This window comes from Megalopta genalis, chromosome 8 (genome assembly GCF_051020955.1).
Source record: "Megalopta genalis isolate 19385.01 chromosome 8, iyMegGena1_principal, whole genome shotgun sequence".
NCBI classification, from domain to species: Eukaryota; Metazoa; Arthropoda; class Insecta; order Hymenoptera; family Halictidae; genus Megalopta; species Megalopta genalis.
The window spans coordinates 13291715-13312610 of record NC_135020.1 but is presented as its reverse complement, the minus strand read 5'-3'; the positions used below and the strand labels follow the sequence as shown (position 1 = coordinate 13312610).

General features: G+C 38.8%; 1 protein-coding gene and 1 long non-coding RNA gene across 3 annotated transcripts in view; one reads left to right on the top strand and one right to left on the bottom strand.

Moving 5' to 3' along the window:
• HnRNP-K (Heterogeneous nuclear ribonucleoprotein K) overlaps positions 1-20896 on the bottom strand; it is a 301352-nt gene that overhangs the window by 251922 nt on the left and 28534 nt on the right. The window contains exon 1 of one of the 2 annotated variants that reach the window (XM_076524287.1): positions 7477-7495. The exons of the other annotated variant lie outside the window; for it this stretch is intronic. The gene's annotated coding sequence lies outside the window, so the exon portion shown is untranslated. Of the gene's footprint in view, positions 1-7476; positions 7496-20896 lie in introns of those variants that run through there. 2 annotated transcript variants of the gene reach the window in all.
• On the top strand, positions 4894-5591 carry LOC143259962 (uncharacterized). The gene is made up of 2 exons (XR_013034013.1): positions 4894-5278; positions 5385-5591. It is a non-coding gene; the product is annotated as an uncharacterized LOC143259962 (long non-coding RNA).

Sequence of the window (20896 nt, the reverse complement as noted above, 5' to 3'; positions counted from 1 at the left end):
GGTTTCTCTTTGCAGCTCTAACGTAGTCTCGATACAATTTTAAACGTCGAAGAAAACTATCTATCGAGAATAAAGAACTATACCACATTACTCTGGCGTTGTCGGATGTGCACCGCGGGAAGATTACCGATCGAATCATGCACATCTTGTGTGTTTGTGTGTATATAAATTTCAGAAGCGCGTGTTTCCTCCGCGTTACTCCATTACTCCTGAAGTCAGTCGCTTGTGTTGATGCAAGCTTCGATAACGCGATCCAAGTGTCAATCGAAGTCGAACTTCAAATCCATCAACACTGTCTCGAAGCACAGATTTCGAGCTTTAATTTCAAAAACGAATCATCGTTCTACGAGGATTTTTCACGGAGTTATCGTCGGTCGAAGTTCGCCCAAGGGCTGGGAGAACGAAGCCATCGTGGAACACGCACGCAAATTCTATGCCTCGTTCGCGTCGATTGGCTCTGGCATTTAAATAAGAATCTCTCACGGTATTACGAGCTCTTCGGCGAGTTCGCGAGTTCCGCGTGTCCGCAATACACTAATACCTCCCTAATAGACGCTCGGATTGTGCAGAGAAAAATGGACAAAAATAGACAATTTGGGAAGATGAGATACGATCGTTCGAACCTTCCATCTCGTTTTTATAGTTGTCGACAATCGATAACTATAAAAAAACGAGCCACAGGGCTCGAGTGGACGTTTGTTAAAGTTGTGGACGTTTTGATATTTTAAGCATTCTCTCGAAATACGCGAGTATAGTAATGTCTCCCTAATTGACGCTCAGATTGTCCACAAAAATGGACAATTTGGGAAGAGGAGCCTCGCGACTTGTTTTTATAGTTATCGATTCTCAACGATTATAAAAACATGGTGCAAAGCCGGAATAATCGTATCTGCTGTTCCCAAATTGTCCATTTTTCTGGACAATCCGAGCGTCAATTAGAGAGACATTATTGTATTCGCTGCGCCGATGCTACCGTAAATTGTCCACGGTCCGAAAAACGCGCCCTTATCGAGCGAATCGGCCTGTCGCATCATCTGCCAATAGGTCCCCTCCCCCCGTTAACTTTCAATAAATAAAGAAAGATATGAATATATTCCAGATATTTGTCGAGGATATATCGGCGCCCGCCGCGTATCTTGCCCGAGGAGGCCTCAGGCGCTGCTGTGTGCCCCGCCGTGAAAGATAGAACCCTTTCCTGAATTATTGAGGATAGCGTGCGACTCGTCGCTGTCCTCGCAACACACAACCTTTCCGTCTGCCTAGTCGTTTCCAGTAATGCCTTAATGTTACATCAAACGATCGGTTCCCTGCGAAATGAAACGAATCGAATCGAACGTATGCGCGCCAGCCCGTTCACCAATTCCTCCCCCTCCTCCTCCTGCTGCTCCTCCTCGTCCTCCACCTCCTCGTCGTCGTCGTTCTCTTTCACGAAATATGCCCGCATCGTTGGCTGCTGTGTGCCTTCTGTCGTGCAGTTTTTTAACACCTGACGCAAAGCCTCCGCCTTTCCCTCGAACCGCCGTCATGCGATGCTCAATTGTACTACTGTTTTTCCTACGGAAAGAACGAGGTTCTTTCGAAATAAGGAAAGTTCGGTATATAAAGGAGAACATTCTGGGGAATAAAACCCTCCACGCTTCCCCCCCGAAATCGTTGCGCAAGATGTATTCCCATGGCTTTCATCTGGGTTTTTTATTTTTTTATTTTTTTATTTTGGTTATTCCTTTAGAAACCGAGTCTATAAAAACTGTGTCGAACTTTGTGTTTTAGTAGCCATTTTATCTTTACGACGCGCACATATTTTCACTTATCTATTCCCCGGTGTGGCTATCTATTTAACTATCGACTTCCTGCATCGTACTTTAAAATACCAACGATGAGCAACGCACATGCTTCTTCGATGAATCAACGATCTCGCCGCTCCACGATTTTATCACTTGATAACTTTGTAATCTTACGATTCCATTATATACAATTCGATAATTTTACAACCCTTGCAATTCTCCGCGATTTTATGCTTTCATGTGATACTGTCTGTTACGGTACGATTAGCGCAATTACAAGAAATGATAGCCGTTGTGTCTTAGCCTATTTCGTTTAATTTGATTTTTACTTTATCTTGTCGCACTGTGTTATTTTATCGTTATCTTGTCGAACTATGTTATTCTATTTTATTCTATCTCACTTCGTTTCGCTCGTTCTCACTCTGCTTCATTCTAGTCGAACTATGTAATTATGTAATTGTAACTGTCGAATTATGTAATTTTACCGTGATTTATTTCGACGAATTTATCTCAAGGTATTTCGTTCCATTTGACGAGGAGAAATTTTTATGTGAATGTTCTCGTTCGAAGGATATATTATAATAAAAATCGTAGGATAAAACGGAATTTAATGCGTCCGAAAAATACTATTTAATTCGGCTCAACTGAACAGTTATGCGCACGCTGAGAAAGAGTATGTTTTATTTTGAAACATGGATTACTGATTTGTGGATGCAACTTTATTATTGAAGTATTATTGAAGAGGGTGGGGCATCTTGAACATTGTAAACAAACCAGAATGGACGCACGAATGATGCAACTGAGTAATTTAATAATACAGTAATGTCTCTCTAATTGACGCTCAGATTGTCCACAGAAATGGACAATTTGGAAAAGGAGATGCGATTATTCGAGCCTTGCGGTTCGTTTTTATAGTTACGAATTGTCAACAACTATTAAAACAAATAATGCACTGATCCTTAATTTGAGATTTAGATCTAAATTTTATTTGGGAAAATTAGACGAACAAGCCTGATGTGTTGCGCCTCTTTTTATAATTGTTGATATTATAATTGTTTTATAATTGTTGTTAAGGAAAATTAGGGAGAATTTACTGTAATCAGAAAGGGGTGAGGAAAGCAAAAGAGAGCGTGTGTTATTGTTAATAACGATAAAAACGAGCTAAAGGCTCGAATAATCTCATCTCTTGCGCCTAAATTGTCCATTTTGGTGCACAATCTGAGCGTCAGTTAGGGAGACATTACTCCATACTGCACTACGTTCGCCGAAAACAACCCTTGACGAGTTAGGCTAGTCAAAGTCTGCAGTGGCACATGAAATGAACGACGACTCCAACTCGTCATCGTATGTCAAGGGGTTAAATAAATCCAATCTTGTCGTTGTTATAAAACAATATACATTAGTCGCGTTTAGGGCACGATAGTTCCAGTGTTAATTAATTCATCGCGCGATATCGTAACAACAGATGCCGATCGCATAAACGAGGAAGTCAATTTTAATTTTATAACAACCAGTTAGCTGTGTTTGACGAGTATACTCGTCATGGAGAAATGGCAATATTTTGTGACACGACGAGAATACTCGTCGTGCGTAAGAAGTAGTGACCATTGGCTACTTAAATTATAATTTTAAGGAAAACAAAAACATATTCTCAAATTTCAAGATGTTCAGAATATTTCGAGGCCAATCCTGCACAAAGTTGTTTACACTGTTATAAAAATAAAATTAGAAAAGAATCACGGTATTGGTGTTCGGCGCGCAAAGTGCCATTATATATTGTTCCTCGCTTTGCTAAATACCACTCTCTCTGCAGCAGCAATTTGAATTTCTAACTTTTATAGGTATTTGATCATCCCTGGGTTTTTCGTTTATTATGTATATGGTATATGCTAACGTCAAGCGAATAAGTAAATATTAGTAATAAAATTGTTAATTTTATCAAATAAAACCGTCTTTTTGATCCAATATTTTAACAGCGACACTTACATCGTGTTCGACGAGTATACTCGTCGTCGCCCGATTCTCGCGACGCATATAGGCGCGCGCTTCAAAATGGAGGCGCCACAGCTAACTGGTTAAACAGCATCGACAACATAATCGATTAATTACCAATTAAACTGTTCCTGTAAAACGTTAACTCGAAAGGGGGGGGGAAAAATTTACGTGAATAACGAAATATTGACGAAAAACGTTTACGGTTGAATCGCAGTTAAATTCAAGCCCCGCTTTCGACCCCGATCCTACCACGAAAAGCTTCGGCACTAACTGTCTGTTTGCACTTTCGCCTCTTTCGCACCTGTTTCGGTGAACGCGGCCCGGCTACCTGTGATCAGCGGCGGCGCCAGATGTTACCAAATTGCGACTTATTGCGCGCCGGGACAGAAAGGGAAAGGAGAATCGGCACGCGCGGGGATCGCGCGGAAGAGAAGAGAATCGCGTGGAGAACGAGATCGAGACGGGGCTGGAGGGGCCTTATCCGGGATACGCGCGACAAAGTGGCGAGGAAAATCGAAATCCGCGGAGGGTGGCGAGCCGAGGGATGCTCCGTCGCGGCCGGATCGATAACACGAGGCCGGGGGATGGCGGAATTATTGCCAAGTCAGGATACTTGTGACGGGATACGCGACGCTCGGTATTCGAGGGGGAGGGAGGGAGAGAGAGAGAGAGAGAGAGAGAGAGAGAGAGAGAGAGCAAGAGAGCGAGAGAAAGAAGCAGAGTGTGAGAGAAAGAGAGAGAGAGCAAGAGAGCGAGCGCGAGAGAGAGAGCAGGGAGAGCAAGAGAGCGAGCGAGAGAGAGAGAGAGAGAGCAAGAGAGCGAGCGCGAGAGAAAGAAGCAGAGTGTGAGAGCAAGAGAGCAAGAGAGAGCAAGAAAGCAAGAGAGAGAGCGAGAGAGAGAGCGCGCGATAGCAAGAAAAAGAGAGCGAGAGAGAGAGCGCGAGATAGCAAGAAAAAGAGAGCGAGAGAGAGAAAGAGAGAGATCGAAGCGATCCAAAAAGTGCCGCGAAACAGCTTAAAAGGCAGACTCCAGCGAAATGGCTGACCTAAATTCCAGACACGTGTACCAGTAACTGTTGGTACTCCCGCTGGATTCTACTGCTCTTAAACGACGCTAACACACAGCGCCGGCGATAATACTTCGCCGTTGTCAGCGTTGCAGTCACCTAAACACGATTGAGAAGCCTCGACATATACGTTTTGATGTTCGCTGCAGAAAAGTTACGGCCGGACGAGACACGGTCAATCGTGCTCAAACCTTATTGATTTTTGTTCGGGCCGCTTCATAGGCAAGATGGTGCCGCGAGGGTAGTTACAGAGTGAAATCGGATCAACGGATTAATGTCTGTCTAATGGATGATTGCGAGAGAAATCACATAAACATACTCTGTCATGAAATATTGCTTTGAATTTCAGTTAAAAGTTGAAGAAGTTGAAAAATATATCAGTTTTCTTAAGAATTCAGATGCTGAGAATGCGGATTTCATATCGAAGTTGTCGGTGAGCGTATTTATATTTTTATAGTAATGGTGTTCTGTTCCCCTGTTATGGTGTTCTCGTATTCTGTTTCTTATTCTGTTTCTCCATGTATTCTTTACTTTTTTAGATTTTTCGAAATTGTCGAAGCTAGTCGAAAAAGAAGCAAGAATTGAAAACCTCGAAGAATTTGGAAAAGCGTATTTTTTCCTTATCAGAGTTTGCAAGATAACAATTTGATATTAACTGTATGACACGGCGTTGCTGTAAACATTATTCTCAATTTCTGTTAGATTATTCTAGAACTGTGATGCAATTAAAGCAATTGAAAATCCAATTTTTCGATGCTTTTTCTATTCGAACTGATACAAAAAGAAACGTAGTGTAAAACCGTAAAAACTCGATCTAGAATGATCACGAAATTGTTATGCGCATTACTGCATCGAAGTGAGGACGTGCTCTCCTTTTTTTTAAATCACGTACTTCATCTTTTTCTAACTAAATAATTGTTGCAACGGCATTTGAAAGGCCAGCGAAGCACGGACTGGATCTTCTAATACCTGAATACTGAATGAACCGATTATATTAATAGCATAATTAATTTGCTTTACTCGTCCCTGGTAACGATTTGCGTCTTTCCCACGTCACGAACAGAGATATGAGAGAAACTGAAAGGTGCTGCAGGCGCTGTTGTATAGTTCAATCAGACTAACCGTTCTTACTGAAGCTGTATCATTATATTATATAATTTGATTGCCCGTATTAGATGTAGAGGATGCGTCTCCGACAAGCACGTTCGCGGACATACCGGGTGGCTCCAAATGATAGTACTATCCTGTTTAATCTCGTACCGGGCGCCACTTTCCGAAGTAATGTCTCTGTAATTGACGCTCATATTGTGCAGAAAAGTGGTCAATTTAGGAAGAGGAGATACAATCATTTATGTTATAGTTATTATTATTATTATTATTATTATTACAGTTATTATATAGTTTATATTATATTTATTATATATAATTTATACTATAGTTATCATTATATATAGTTATTATTATTATTATTATTATTATTATTATTATTATTATTATTATTATTATTACAGTTATTATATAGTTTATATTATATTTATTATATATAATTTATACTATAGTTATCATTATATGTAGTTATTGATAATCGGCGACTATAAAAACGAGCCGCAAGGCTCGAATAATCGTATCTCTTCTTTCCAAATTGTCCATTTTTTGTCTACACGCTGAAGAACAATTGGAGAGAAATTACATATATTTGTGCTTTAAATAAGTAGAAACGTTAAATAATAAACAGGCTAGTCGCTCAACTAATATATTTAGATATCGCTTCTAATTTCCACTGAAACTCTTAGCACCGTCGACTGATCCTTTAAAGATCGACATCGTGCACATTTTATCGATCTAATTACTCTAAAACGACTACGTTCAACGAATACGTTTCATCAAAATTTTAACCCTTTGCACTCGAAGCCACTTTAACTGTAGAACTAAAATCATTTTTCCGACTTACAGTACTTCCATTTTACACGACAAAGTGCGTTTTACGTTTACAAAATTGAATCTCGCGATTCATACAACAGTTTCACACTTTCGGTAACATTTAAAATCTGAACTTCGATAATACAAAAATTATCGCAAAATGTGATATAATAATTTTAATGGTGTCTCGGCGTCACCGCTCGACTGCAAAGGGTTAATCGAGATCCTAAGCGTGCTTGCTCCAATTGTAATTTCGTCGTAATTTTACACCTATTGTACGCGGTTAAAGGGTTCGCCATTCGACAACAACAAAAATCGACTGCTCGTCGGAGTGGCTCTAAATCTTCGTTTTTTGCGCGCGCGCGATCGGCTCGAGGATGGAGGACTAAAGTCGAAGAGCAGATTGCTGCGAGGCTGCGAGATTGGAGAAATACGGGACAAGACATTCGGGATCGCGTCGGGGACCGCAGACCAACAACGGAATTGCTTTAACGACATTAATCCGTTGTTTTTAAGGGATGCTGCACCCACCGGAGAGAGAGAGAGAGAGAGAGAGAGAGAGAGAGAGAGAAAGGTTTAAACAGCCGCCGGGGAATTTTTGTATGGAAGCCACGGCAATGCAGACTCGGCCCCGACGAGTTATTTACCCGCTCGAGACAACTAAATTACGAGGGTAAACCAACCCCCGGCGGACCTTGCATGTATACTTGCCTGGTGAATTAACTGCAAAGCCGCTTCAATTACGGAACTTTCTTATCCCCGTGCCTCACCGACGACGACGACGAAAAAAAAAAAAGGAACGAGAAATCCACTTAACGAGCCGGCGTGTATCACTCTCGTTCGCGACCGACGCACGAATCCGCCGAACACAACGATACGTTTCGCGCTCGATATTTTCGTCGGTTCGATCGCGTCGGCTGAGAAACGGGCCGTCCGCGGAACGTCATAGACATTACGAAACAGCTTACCGGTCGCGAACCCTTACTTTATGTTTCTGTCGTGGAAATAAAACTTCATCGCGTTCGGTTTTTACGAGCGCGGAACCCGCGCGCGTGAGAATTCTTTTTACGAGCGGCGACGCGACGCGAAACGCGGGCTGCTCCGCCGTTCCCGGGCCCGCCGAGTATGAAAATGAGGATCAGGCGGCATGGTCCCCCATTCACAGCGAAACTAAAGTGGTCAGTGTGCCAAGATCATACGTAATGACTAGAATTAACATTTCAAAGAGAACCTGGCACCGTTCGAGATCCGCGCGAGGGAGAGAGAAGGAGGGAGAAAGAGAGAGAAAGAGAGAGAAAGAGAGCGGCGTGTCCGAGAGCCGGCCTGCCCATTATGAATCGAATACTTTCATTCACGGTTCCGCCTGAAAATCCCGCTTGCAACGCGACGACGTCTTGTCCTGGCTCGCGACTTTGAATACCGGTTCCAAAGGCTCGTTAGAACGACGCGTCTCGAAAATCAGCGCCGTCTACACGCTTCAAGAGCCCCGGCAGAATTTCGAGCGGACTGCGACGAGGTGAAGCACCGGCCGTTTTTCCGCGCGAAAACATTATTTTCCGAGCGTTTTCGTTAACTAATTCGCGTAGACGAGACGATTGTCGTCGCATTGCGAGCAGATCGTTTCTACAGAGTACAGTAATGTTTCCCTTATTGACGCATAGATTGACCACAAAAATGGACAATTTGGGAAGAGGAGGAACGATAAATTCGAGCATTGCGGTTCGTTTTAATAATTCTTGACAATTTATAACTATAAAAACAAACCGAAAGGCTGGAATAATCGTCCCTCCTCTTTCCAAATTATCCAATTTAGTGGACAATTTGGGAAGAAGAGGAACGATTAATTCGAGCATTGCGGTTCGTTTTAATAATTCTTGACAATTTATAACTATAAAAACAAACCGAAAGGCTGGAATAATCGTTCCTCCTCTTCCCAAATTATCCAATTTAGTGGACAATCTGAGCGTCAGTAAGAGAGACATTACTGTACAGCAAAGTCTCCCTTATTGACGCATAGATTGTCCACAAAAATGGACAATTTGGGAAGAGGAGATACGATTATCCGAGCATTGCGGTTCGTTTTAATAATTCTTGACAATTTATAACTATAAAAACAAACCGAAAGGCTGGAATAATCGTCCCTCCTCTTTCCAAATTATCCAATTTAGTGGACAATTTGGGAAGAAGAGGAACGATTAATTCGAGCATTGCGGTTCGTTTTAATAATTCTTGACAATTTATAACTATAAAAACAAACCGAAAGGCTGGAATAATCGTTCCTCCTCTTCCCAAATTATCCAATTTAGTGGACAATCTGAGCGTCAGTAAGAGAGACATTACTGTACAGCAAAGTCTCCCTTATTGACGCATAGATTGTCCACAAAAATGGACAATTTGGGAAGAGGAGATACGATTATCCGAGCATTGCGGTTCGTTTTTATAATTCTTGACCATTTATAACTATAAAAACAAACCGAAAGGCTGGAATAATCGTCCCTCCTCTTCCCAAATTATCCAATTTAGTGGACAATCTGAGCGTCAGTAAGAGAGACATTACTGTACATCAAAGTCTCCCTTATTGACGCATAGATTGTCCACAAAAATGGACAATTTGGGAAGAGGAGATACGATTAATTCGAGCATTGCGGTTCGTTTTTATAATTCTTGACAATTTATAACTATAAAAACAAACCGAAAGGCTCGAATAATCGTCCCTCCTCTTCCCAAATTATCCAATTTAGTGGACAATCTGAGCGTCAGTAAGAGAGACATTACTGTACATCAAAGTCTCCCTTATTGACGCATAGATTGTCCACAAAAATGGACAATTTGGGAAGAGGAGGAACGATTATTCGAGCCTCGCAAACTCCTTTATCATAGTTCTTGACAATTCGTAACTATGAAACCGAACAGCAAGGCTCGAATAATCGTATCTCCTCTTCCCAAATTGTCCGTGAACAATCTGTGCGTCAATTCGAGAGAGACATTACTGTAATTTCTCTTCCGTGCAGAGCGAAGATTGGTCGTTGACCACAGAAGGCAATCGCGCGAGAAAATCCATGAGATCCGCGCGCGCGCGCGCGCGCGTCAGATCAGATGCTAAATCCTCTTCGAAATGTCCGTACAGGAGAATATCGGTTATACAGACTAATCGAGGAATTAATTATGCATGCGCGGATAATCGAACGATTACTTGCAGCGCAAATGTTTAGTGATCGATGCAATAAATCGTATCGAACCTCAGTCTGTGTTGTAATTATTTCTCTGCCGTTTCTAATTGTACGTGACAACGTACTGTTTCATATTGTGTGTTTCAATTATTTTTTTTGGCCCGATTTATGGTACAGTGGTGGCCGTGTTTCATATTCGATGTCCCACACGATTGAAATGTCCGTTTCAAAATAAGGGACTTCGAATATGGAACACGGGAACGTGGAACACGAAAACAGCGTTCCATATTGGGTGCATGCTCGTACTTTACTATTTATATCGTATTATTTTTGATTCGTATCGACAAGAAAGCGACCAAGTAGTTCAATCGATTAGTATGATTGTCTCAAAAGAGTGAGAGGATGCAATTTACGTGGATTTTGTACAATTTTTATTACAACAGTTGCTCTAATAATTCATTACGTTACAATTTGACAATTGCGTGATTTGTCAATCATTATGTTACAATGTATGCAATTCATTACGTTATCTAGAAACATTAATCTACCGAACAGTAGCATAAACATTCAATAGTAACGCTTTCAAGTTGTAATAAATCCCCTGAAAAGCGTTTCATAATATACGTAAGGTAAAAGTACCTATCGTGGAACGCTTATCAAGAGATGTAGGATTATCGTCGATTTTATTACAACCTAAAAGTATCACTGTTGAATATTTCGTCTACTATTTGATAGATTGATGTTTCTAGAAAACGCAACGAACTTTGAAATATTTCTTTAATACGAACAAAAAAATAGTACAAATGGAACATTATATAAAGTACGCGAGCGTGTATCTAATATGGAACACCGTTTTCGTGCCATATCCCCGTGTATCGTATTCGTTTTCCCGAATTTGGAACGCGCATTTGAAATGTCCGTTCCGAAATAGAGTCGCCGAATATAAAATACGGATGCCAACTGTTCCATAAATCGGGACTATGACAAAATCGAAGTACGCGAACATGGAACAACGTGCATCAGAAACGCCCGTATTCGAATAACCATTTTGTTCACAACTGACCGTTGCATAACAATGTTTAAGCAAGCGAATATATAAAGGACGATATTCAAAAATATGAACAGAATTTTTACATCCACTTTCATCGATTTTTTATCGCATTGTTCGTCCTATTGTTGCGAAGAGAGTCACGATTGAACGGTGTTTCATAATAGGTGCTTTTACCTCGGCGTGCTATCTGTACGCAGATCGAAAACTTCCCGTTTTTCTCAAGTCGGCCTCGACTCGACTTTGCCGATCGTGGCACTCGCGTTTCGTAAGACCGATCGCGAGGAATGTGGGCGGCGAGTGTCACGGCGCTTGCAGGTGCAGCGCACGTTCGTACGCGAGGGCAGGCTGCTGCGAGTGTCCCCGTTTCGCAATCGTTTTTCCATCTTCGACGACCTTGAACCTGCCATTGCACGGCCTTGTGTCAAACGCGGCAACGAATCCTCTCGCTCTTTCTTAGCCACGAAACCTTTCGCTTCGACTTTCAGCCGCGTACCCGCGCGCCCACGTGACCTTAGCGCACCGAGAATAAGGACATGTGCGCGCGTGAGAGATACGCGCGAACCACACCTGACGACGGATTTGCATTTCGCAAACGTCGCGAAACTGCGAATCGCATTCTACTCCCGCTCGACCGTTTATCGCTGCTTTTGAAATTCCAGTCGCGTTTGAAAAAAAAAAAGAAATACCTCCCGCGCAATTCTCGATGTCGTAACTAGCGTAACTAGGCGAATGCTCGCCTAGAAGTCTCTGCTGTTGTTTCATTGTATTCTTTATTGATTCTCCGGTAGAAGATGCGTGAATATAGAGTGATGATCTGCGTAGCAGCGAGCCTAAAGCAGAATTATCGAATAAATATGCAATTGAATAAAATTGTTCTAAATAAAAATTAGATAAGATTTTATTCGAATGAGAATTCATTGGAACAAGAATTCGCTTTGCAGCAAGAATTAGCTTTGCAGCAAGAATTCGCTTTGCAGCAAGAATTCGCTTTGCAGCGAGAATTAGCTTTGCAGCGAGAATTAGCTTTGCAGCAAGAATTCGCTTTGCAGCAAGAATTCGCTTCGCAGCAAGAATTCGTTTTGGAACAAGAATTCGTTTTGGAACAAGAATTCGTTTTGTAACAAGAATTCGTTTTGTAACAAGAATTCGTTTTGGAACAAGAATTCGTTTTGGAACAAGAATTCGTTTTGGAACAAGAATTCGTTTTGGAACAAGAATTCGTTTTGGAACAAGAATTCGTTTTGGAACAAGAATTCGTTTTGGAACAAGAATTCGCTTTGGAACAAGAATTCGCTTTGGAACAAGAATTCGCTTTGGAACAAGAATTCCTTGGAACAAGAATTCATACATCGTAAGTGCAATACTCAAGTGGATATTCAACCGAATATTAGTTACTTTTTCATTTTATATTATTCAAAACCCGATGCTTCTATACATTACAGATGTACTTTATTATATTATCTGTCGATACAATGAATTATTCTCTGGTAATAAAATATAACTATTTCAAAACTTACATCCTGTGCGATACTTTTCTACGAATAATTCCCTTGGCAGAAGTATTTCAATAGCTATCATAATTTGCAATCAACAGTTGACAGTGTACGAACACGTTCCGTCGCCACTTATGAGTATCGTTTGTATCGTCTTATATCGTCTTAACACCGTCTTCATCTACCGGAAGCCTATCAATAGACTTTTCAATGACGAACATGTATCCACTTAAATACGGTAAATCGTTTTGCATATTAGATGTTAAGCTGATCACGTATGAAACGTATTTAAATAAAGCAGAAATTCCGACAATGGAAGTCCGAATAATCGAGGTTTCACTGTACCAATTTGAAATTTCTTTGTTTATGGATAAAATTACTGTCGCTTTTGAACAATTTTTTAACCAATTTTCAGCTACCGATCTTCGATTTGAAAGAACTACTAGTAAACTGTTATAAGATATATATTAATAGAACTACTAGAAAATAATAATTAATAGAACTACTAGAAAACTGTTATAAGATTATATTATAAGATAGATAATGTAAAAACTTGAATCAAATTCTCTTTTATCCGATCTAAATTCTCTCTCGCGAAAGTCTGCATAAAAATGAACGAAAAAGAAGACGATCTCGCCAAAGTCAATAAGGCGGCCGGACCGTAACGAGAGCTTAGCAGATTCGTAGACTCGCGTAATCGAATGTCTCGAAGGCTCAGGAGTCGATCGAGATATCGTGCGTGACGAATGGGAGCGCGAGATTGAACCGCGCGGCGCGGATCAAGATAGATCGCGGAACGCGTGCCGATTATTCAAGGCTGTTCTTTTTCAGTCCATTCATCGGGTCTCGGTAAACACGGCCAGACAGTCATTACTGTCGGAAACCTTTAATTGGAGCGAGTCGACGAAAAGCAAGGAAAACGCGGCCCCGCGCATTCGCTGGACGCCCTGTCGCAGTTTCTTGCGACTATCCACGGTTAAAAGCCCGCGCGCACCTCTCCACTAATTAGCGTTAATTACTCGGATCAGATAAGGCCTGTCCCATTGAATCGGCCCGATCGCCTGTTACGACCGTTTCAGTGTTCCCACTTTTTCCTCGTCCTTTGCTCCCGGACCGCGCCGCGTTGTTCTCGCATCGATCATAATAATTAAATCGCGGATCTTGTCCGTCGAAGAACAATCTGTAATTTGCAAATTATCGTGCACGAAGGAACCCCGTTCAATTAATATTTTCGCGGACTAATTTATGGAAATGTAAACCTACCAAAACATCCACGATCCACTGCCGGCTAATTAATTAATTAATTAATTCCGTTCGGTGTATACGGGAACACTGTTATTACTAGACCGCGATTTTTGTGCATTTATGACGAACGTTTAGATCAAACGTTTACAGGATCTGAGAGCAGTTTTATATCGGTTTTAACCAGAGTCAAGGAAAGTTTTATTCGACTGGCAGGCGAGTATAATAATAATTAAAAATAATAAAATTTGATTCGATAATATCGAATAAACATACAATCGAATAAAACTTTATCTAGATGACAAATTTATCCGATTAAGGATTCGTTCGAATAAGAATTTATTCATACAGAAATTCATACGGAAAACAATCGATTTGAATAAAATATAATATAAAATGCTTTTTCATAATTTATCGATTTATTTCGTCCATATACTTTTTGCTTATTTTATAAGCAGTTGAAATCGAACATTTCCTGAATGTGTTCGTATAAATATATTCTTATAACATTATGTAAAACAAAAACAGTCAACAGTTGTATGCATTATTGCACGAATAATTTTACAATCTCTTCCCGAATAATTTATTTGAACGAAGAATCACTTGAATAAATAGATAGAATAATTCCCCACGAACAATGAATAATCCGTATTCGAATAAAATATTCGACCAAAACGAATTCATTTGGATAATTATCTTGGATAAATATTTATTCGAAACAATTCGAGAATAATGTCCAATTCTGGTTTTAACACATTACGATTATTGAGAAAGGAAGTTACATGTTTATGTACTTACAATTAATACGAATTTTATTTAGCGAGATTATTCAGGGAGATACGTAATTTATTTGTAACTCGGTGATTTTCGAAGCCATCGTTTCCCTCAACAGGAAACTGAATTTTTAATGGCTTCGCAAATTAATTCTCTACTGACGGGTATCGGCGCATTAATTGCAATTAGTGTATACGAAAACTTTGTTTCAATAAGAAGCTCACGAAATTAACAAATATTCTGTAATTTTTTGAACAGACGTTTTATGTACGAGTTCGAATTTTTGTTAAATTGATGGTATTGCGAAGTGGTCAATGATTATTATTATTATATTTCATTATTATATTTCATTATTATATTTCATTATTATATTTCATTATTATATTTCATTATTATATTTCATTATTTCATTATATTTCATTATTATATTTCAATATTATATTTCAATATTATATTTCAATATTATATTTCAATATTATATTTCAATATTATATTTCATTATTATATTTCATTATTACATTTCATTATTACATTTCATTATTACATTTCATTATTATATTTCATTATTATATTTCTTTATTATATTTCATTATTACATTTCATTATTACATTTCATTATTATATTTCATTATTATATTTCATTATTATATTTCATTATTATATCTCATTATTATATTTCATTATTATATTGTAAGATTATTATCGAAAAATTAATTACCATCGAAATATTGTTTATATTTCTGCAGATATTAATTAACTTTGGTTCCACAGAAATTAGCTTTTCTTCTCGACAAGTTAGCAGTTTCTCGCCCACCTCTATCCGAGTCTTCGCAAATGAAGTAACATTAATTAAAACGAACCGACACGTAGAAACAATTAACCCCGCGGAAAGTCAGAAGCCGGACCAACTTTGTCCGAGCAAAAACAAAACCTCGAGGACAGGAATCTCCATGGAGAGCTTCTCCGCCGAATGCATTTTCTATTTCGTTCCAACTGTTCGGGAAAATTCGCGAGCCGTGTTACGGATCTTCGTTTTGCTTTTATTTCTGCCGAAAACGAACACGATATCGGGTGCACCAGCAACAACAAAAAATCTACATTAACTTCCGGAATGATGTTACGGCTCGCGCACGGCCAAACAGCGTAACGATGCGCCACTGTTAAAAATCAAAACAATAAAAAAAAAGAAGTGGCCAAAAATAACAGAAAAAGAGTGTCGCGCTGAAAAAATGGTTACGGTTTTCTTTTACGGAAAACAAGAATTGATTTTTATTTTTTCTGGTAGCAGGGTTTTCGTGAAAACGGTTTTTTCAGAATGATTTTTTTAGAAGAGTTTGGCATTATTCCAGTTGTACCGAATAAATATTTATCTAACATGATCATTCGAATGAATTCTTTTTAATCGATTATTTTATTCATTATTAGACAACGATTATTCGTTATTCATCATTAATAATTCTATCTATCATTCGAACAAGTTATTCGAATAAAATCTTATCTGGATAAATTTTATTCAGATAAAATCTCATCCGGATAAAATCTTATTCGGATAAAAATCTTATTCGAATGAAATCTTATTCGAATGAAATCTTATTCGAATGAAATCTTGTTCGAATGAAATCTTGTTCGGATAAAATCTTGTTCGGATAAAATCTTGTTCGGCTAGACTTGTATCTAGATAAACTTTTATTTGAATGAACGTCTCTAGTGAACGAACACATCTCTCATTTTTCTTCCATTATATGAAAAATTAACGATAATTATGCTATCTTTACATTATAGAATAGTTCTATCATAGATCTACAGCCATCATAGAGATGTCATTTCGTAAAAATGTATCCATTCATTGATAGTTGACGTACTTTTTACCGAATCTTGCATTTCAAAATTAGTATACACTGCGAAGCAAAAATTATCAAAAAAATGTTTGCTCTAACAATATCGAAAAACGCGTGTTAACGAACATGCAGCTCGTATGTATGCCATAATTCTGTGATCCTTAAATCGAGCTGCATCGAACAAGCAGAACGAACGGAATCTACGCGAAATCATTTTTTGGGATCGCTTCTGGTGCACGAGAGATGGAAGTAGATAACCGCGGATGGATTTCAGGATGCGAACAGAGCGTATCGTAGATGGAATAACAGCGCAGTCGGCGAGAGCAAGGGGTGTGTTTCGCGGAACCGGGCGAATCGGGAGAGATTGAGGGATGAAATCATCGATACGGGCCGACGTTAATTAACACATATGTCTGTCAGCAGTCGGCGGCACGTAATCAGAATCGGCCGCAGTCTAACCAGCCGTGCGGGATCTTATTAATTACGCTCGCGTTTATTCCGCGGAAACGATGAATGGCGTTTTGTGCGCAGCCCCTGCTAATGATGCGGTGATTTAGAACGAAAAGAGAGCCGTCCAGGGACGAGATACGACCTGCATGCGTGAAAAGGGGAACGACGTTGTGCAGAATGATTCGAAACAAGCCGCGTGCGCCCCGCCGAGTGCGAGCACTCAATGATTCCGCTGCTGAAAGACGATCTCGGAACGAGACCGACCCGCTGGGAAATGATTAAACGCTGGACAAAAATTGTGATAATCGCCGGCCCGTGATCTGAAAACTGCGTTTCTTAAATTGTCGTTGCGGATTCAAGTGAAAGAAATTTTTAAACACAATTTTTTAATTTTTTTATCGTTCCAATCGATTGCAATCTGAAAGAAAATTTCTGTACACTCAGTTTCAAAGAAAACTAGTCGGTGTAAAAATACTCAAAAATATTCGAGTCCTCTAAAGCAATTTTAGAAAGAAGTTATTCCGTTTGAAAAGACGTTAACGCAATTTCCGAGGCGACTGTTCGTTTTAATTTCCGATCCGCGTTCGTTCGCTATTTTTTGTATGTGTCTAATTATGCGCTTAACTCGCGCGAGTTAGTCACTTTTGCCGTGAAATGTCCAGGATTAATAGGGCAACTGCAATCAAGATGATCTTCCGATAAAAGTTACATACTGATAACAATAACGAGAAGAAGTCGTCAATATTTTGTTTTAAGAAACTCGATTTCTTAATTCCAATAAAAATCGAAATGACCGTGATGGAGGAATGATGTGCGCCGGACGATCGTACGGATCCAGCGAAAAAATTACTTCGGAATGTTGTTCCCCCTCCTCGATTAGTTTTTCCGCGATTCGTATCGTTGCTCCCGGGAGGCCGTTCCTCGTTTCCACTTTCCCGTATTTTAATCGATACATGGAATAAAGAACGAATCGTTCTTTGCACCGGACAACGGAAAAAGTAGAACTGGACGAACGCCAGATCAACAAATCACGACTTCTATTCCTGTCCCGAAATCGACTGGGGGAAAAAAGTATAATATCCGCCATGGCGCGGCCCTCGCTCTTGTCTGCAAACACTCGAGCATCTTCGGATGCCGCCGCGAAATATACATAATTAATATGTGAATGTTCTTAACCGCTTCGTTCACGAGTTAATTGTTCGAATGAAAGCTGTAGTTTATCGCGCGGTGTGTGAAAATACGGATCTTCGTGCGCCTACTGCAAATCTAGCTGAATAAGGTCTGAGAAAATGAGCGCTTCGATAAGGAATTATAGTAAATTCTCCTTAATCGAGAGTCAGATTGTACAGAGAAATGGACAATTTTGGAAGAGGAGATTCGATTATTCGAGCCTGGACAAAGGATTCTCTATAAACTTATACTATGTTATCTATTTTCTAATTTCTTTTTATTTGTATTCTTTTCTAATTACCATTGTCCAGTCATTTAAGCCCGAAATTTTCTAATTTCTCTTTATTTACATTTATTTTAATTGCCATTGTCCAGTTATTTGAGCCTGAAATTTTTTAATTTCTTTTTAATTACCATTGTCCAGTCATTTAGGCCCGAAATTTTCTAATTTCTCTTTATTTACATTTATTTTAATTGCCATTGTCCAGTTATTTAAGCCTGAAATTTTTCAATTTCTTTTTAATTACCATTGTCCAGTCATTTAGGCCCGAAATTTTCTAATTTCTCTTTATTTACATTTTTATTAACTTCCATTGTCGAATCATTTAAACCCGAAATTTGTTAATTTCTTTTTATTTGCATTCTTTTTTAATTACCATTGTCGAATCATTTAAACCCGAAGTATCTTAATTCCTTTTAGTTTACATTTTTTTAATTACCATTGTTCGGTCATTTAAGCTCTCCATCGTCCCAAAAAAATACAAGTCGTTCGGTCGAATCTTAAAAAAAAGTTATTCCGTTCTAAATGGAATATAGGCCACTGTATATACAGCTCTACGCGAACAATTACACTCCGACACGGGAGAAGATATATTTCTATCATTTTTTCGTCTCGCCGAAAATGACATGCGGAAAATGTTCATCTCGCCCGTAGAACCGCAGGTCTGGTTATCGCAGTCGTACGTGGTTCCTTTTTTTCGCATGAATTTGTAAGTGCGAATGCTCCATTTACGAACCGCATTCATCCCGTTCTCCATTTTCCGCATTGAAGCCGCATTTCTTCGGGGGACGCCCCCGATTTTTGTGGCCCGTGTAAACAACCTTCGACAAAAGTTAGCCAACGTAAACGCGGCAGATAAAGTTGTTGAAAGGCCGAGTGAAAATAGACCCCGGCACCGCAGCGGGTCCGAGGGTTAAAGCGTCGTCGGTCGGGGATTAAAGCAACGACACGACCGCTTTCACGACTCGCCGACCAAGATGATGTCGCTAAACTCCGGCCCGATGTTCCCCGCTCCATTAACTACGCAAGTTCCCGGTCTAATTTCAACTATTCAGCAACGCGGGTTGCATAAAACATTACAACTACGGAGAGAAGTTTACGGGGCCGAGCGCAGTCGTAAGTAGGTGATCGCATTAGTGTTGCGAATATTTTCCTTTCCGCGAACTCGATAGAACTCGATCGAGCTACATTTTTTTTTTATGCTGAAACGATCTCCGATGCTCGCGTAAATCGTCGATCTTGATAGAGTTTGATCTTACGATGATAGAAGGGCTGGAATAAAAATAAATTTAACGAAACCGAAATTTCAACGGCGAACGTTTTAGGTAATTCAATTCGTCGAGTTTTTGGAAATTATTTTGGTAATACGTTAATGAGAAATACGTTGAAAATATCAAGCTGGAATGTGGCGGGAAGTATTCTTGTTCAAATTATTGTACGTTGTTGACACATCATGTATATTAAATATTATTTATGGCTGTCAATTTCGCTGCTAAATATTATTTATGGCTGTCACAGTAAATTGAAACGTTGATTCAAGATTGATAAAAATGGAAATTTTGAAGCAGAAATAAACAGACATGGACAATTAGCTTGCAACAATTTTTACCGAATTGTTACTTAAAAATCATTTAGTCTAATCTGATTGTCACTCGACAAAATATAAGAAACTTATCGTTAATATTTTAGTAAAATTATATATATTTAAAAAATATATATACATTATTATTATATATATGATATATAAATAATAATAATAATAATATATATTATTATAATATATATATATAAATATATATATTAAAAAATTTATATATATTTTTTAATGAATAAACATCTTATTAAAGTAAAAGTGCATATTATAGTGAAGCATATAACACGTTGTTCATATTGCAACATTGTTATATCCAGTGCATGCGTCAAATAAAAATAAAAGATAAACAAAAACAAGACACAAAATAGGAAATAAAATTTAAATTAAAAATGAAAAAATTATAGAAAATTAGAACGAATGTTTACGTTGACACAATACAAATTTATATTCTCTATTGACCAGTTAACTGCAGAGTGTAGTTTTAAAAATACCTCGCGGTGTGCGGAATTAACATCAAGCAATGACGTTTATACAACGTCGACCGCAATGGAAATGCTCCTATTATAAACTTATATTAAAATTCCGAGTTCTTATACTCGATTGGTCATTTTTTATTTCACAAGACGCGTGTACACGTTGACCGCACCGCAACAGGGCTTTGCGTTAGCGTGTACACGCGACAACCGCAGTTACAGCTGCTTAAGAAGGTTTATCGCACCCACGCGTATGCATTTGTGTAACGTGATTCTTAAATTTAGTCGACAATTGTTTAAACGGTACAGTAAATTCTCTCCGATTGTCCTTCAGCGTGTAGACAAAAAGTTTGGAACAAGGAGATTACGATTAGTGATTTCTCCCTAATTCGCGCTCAAATTGCGCACAAAAATGGACAATTTTGGGGATTATATATAATAATTACATATAATAATAATTAATATTATATATAATATTAATAATATATATAATAATTAATATTATATGTAATATTATAATAATATTATATGTAATATTATAACAATATTATATGTAATATTATAACAATATTATATGTAATATTATAATAATATTA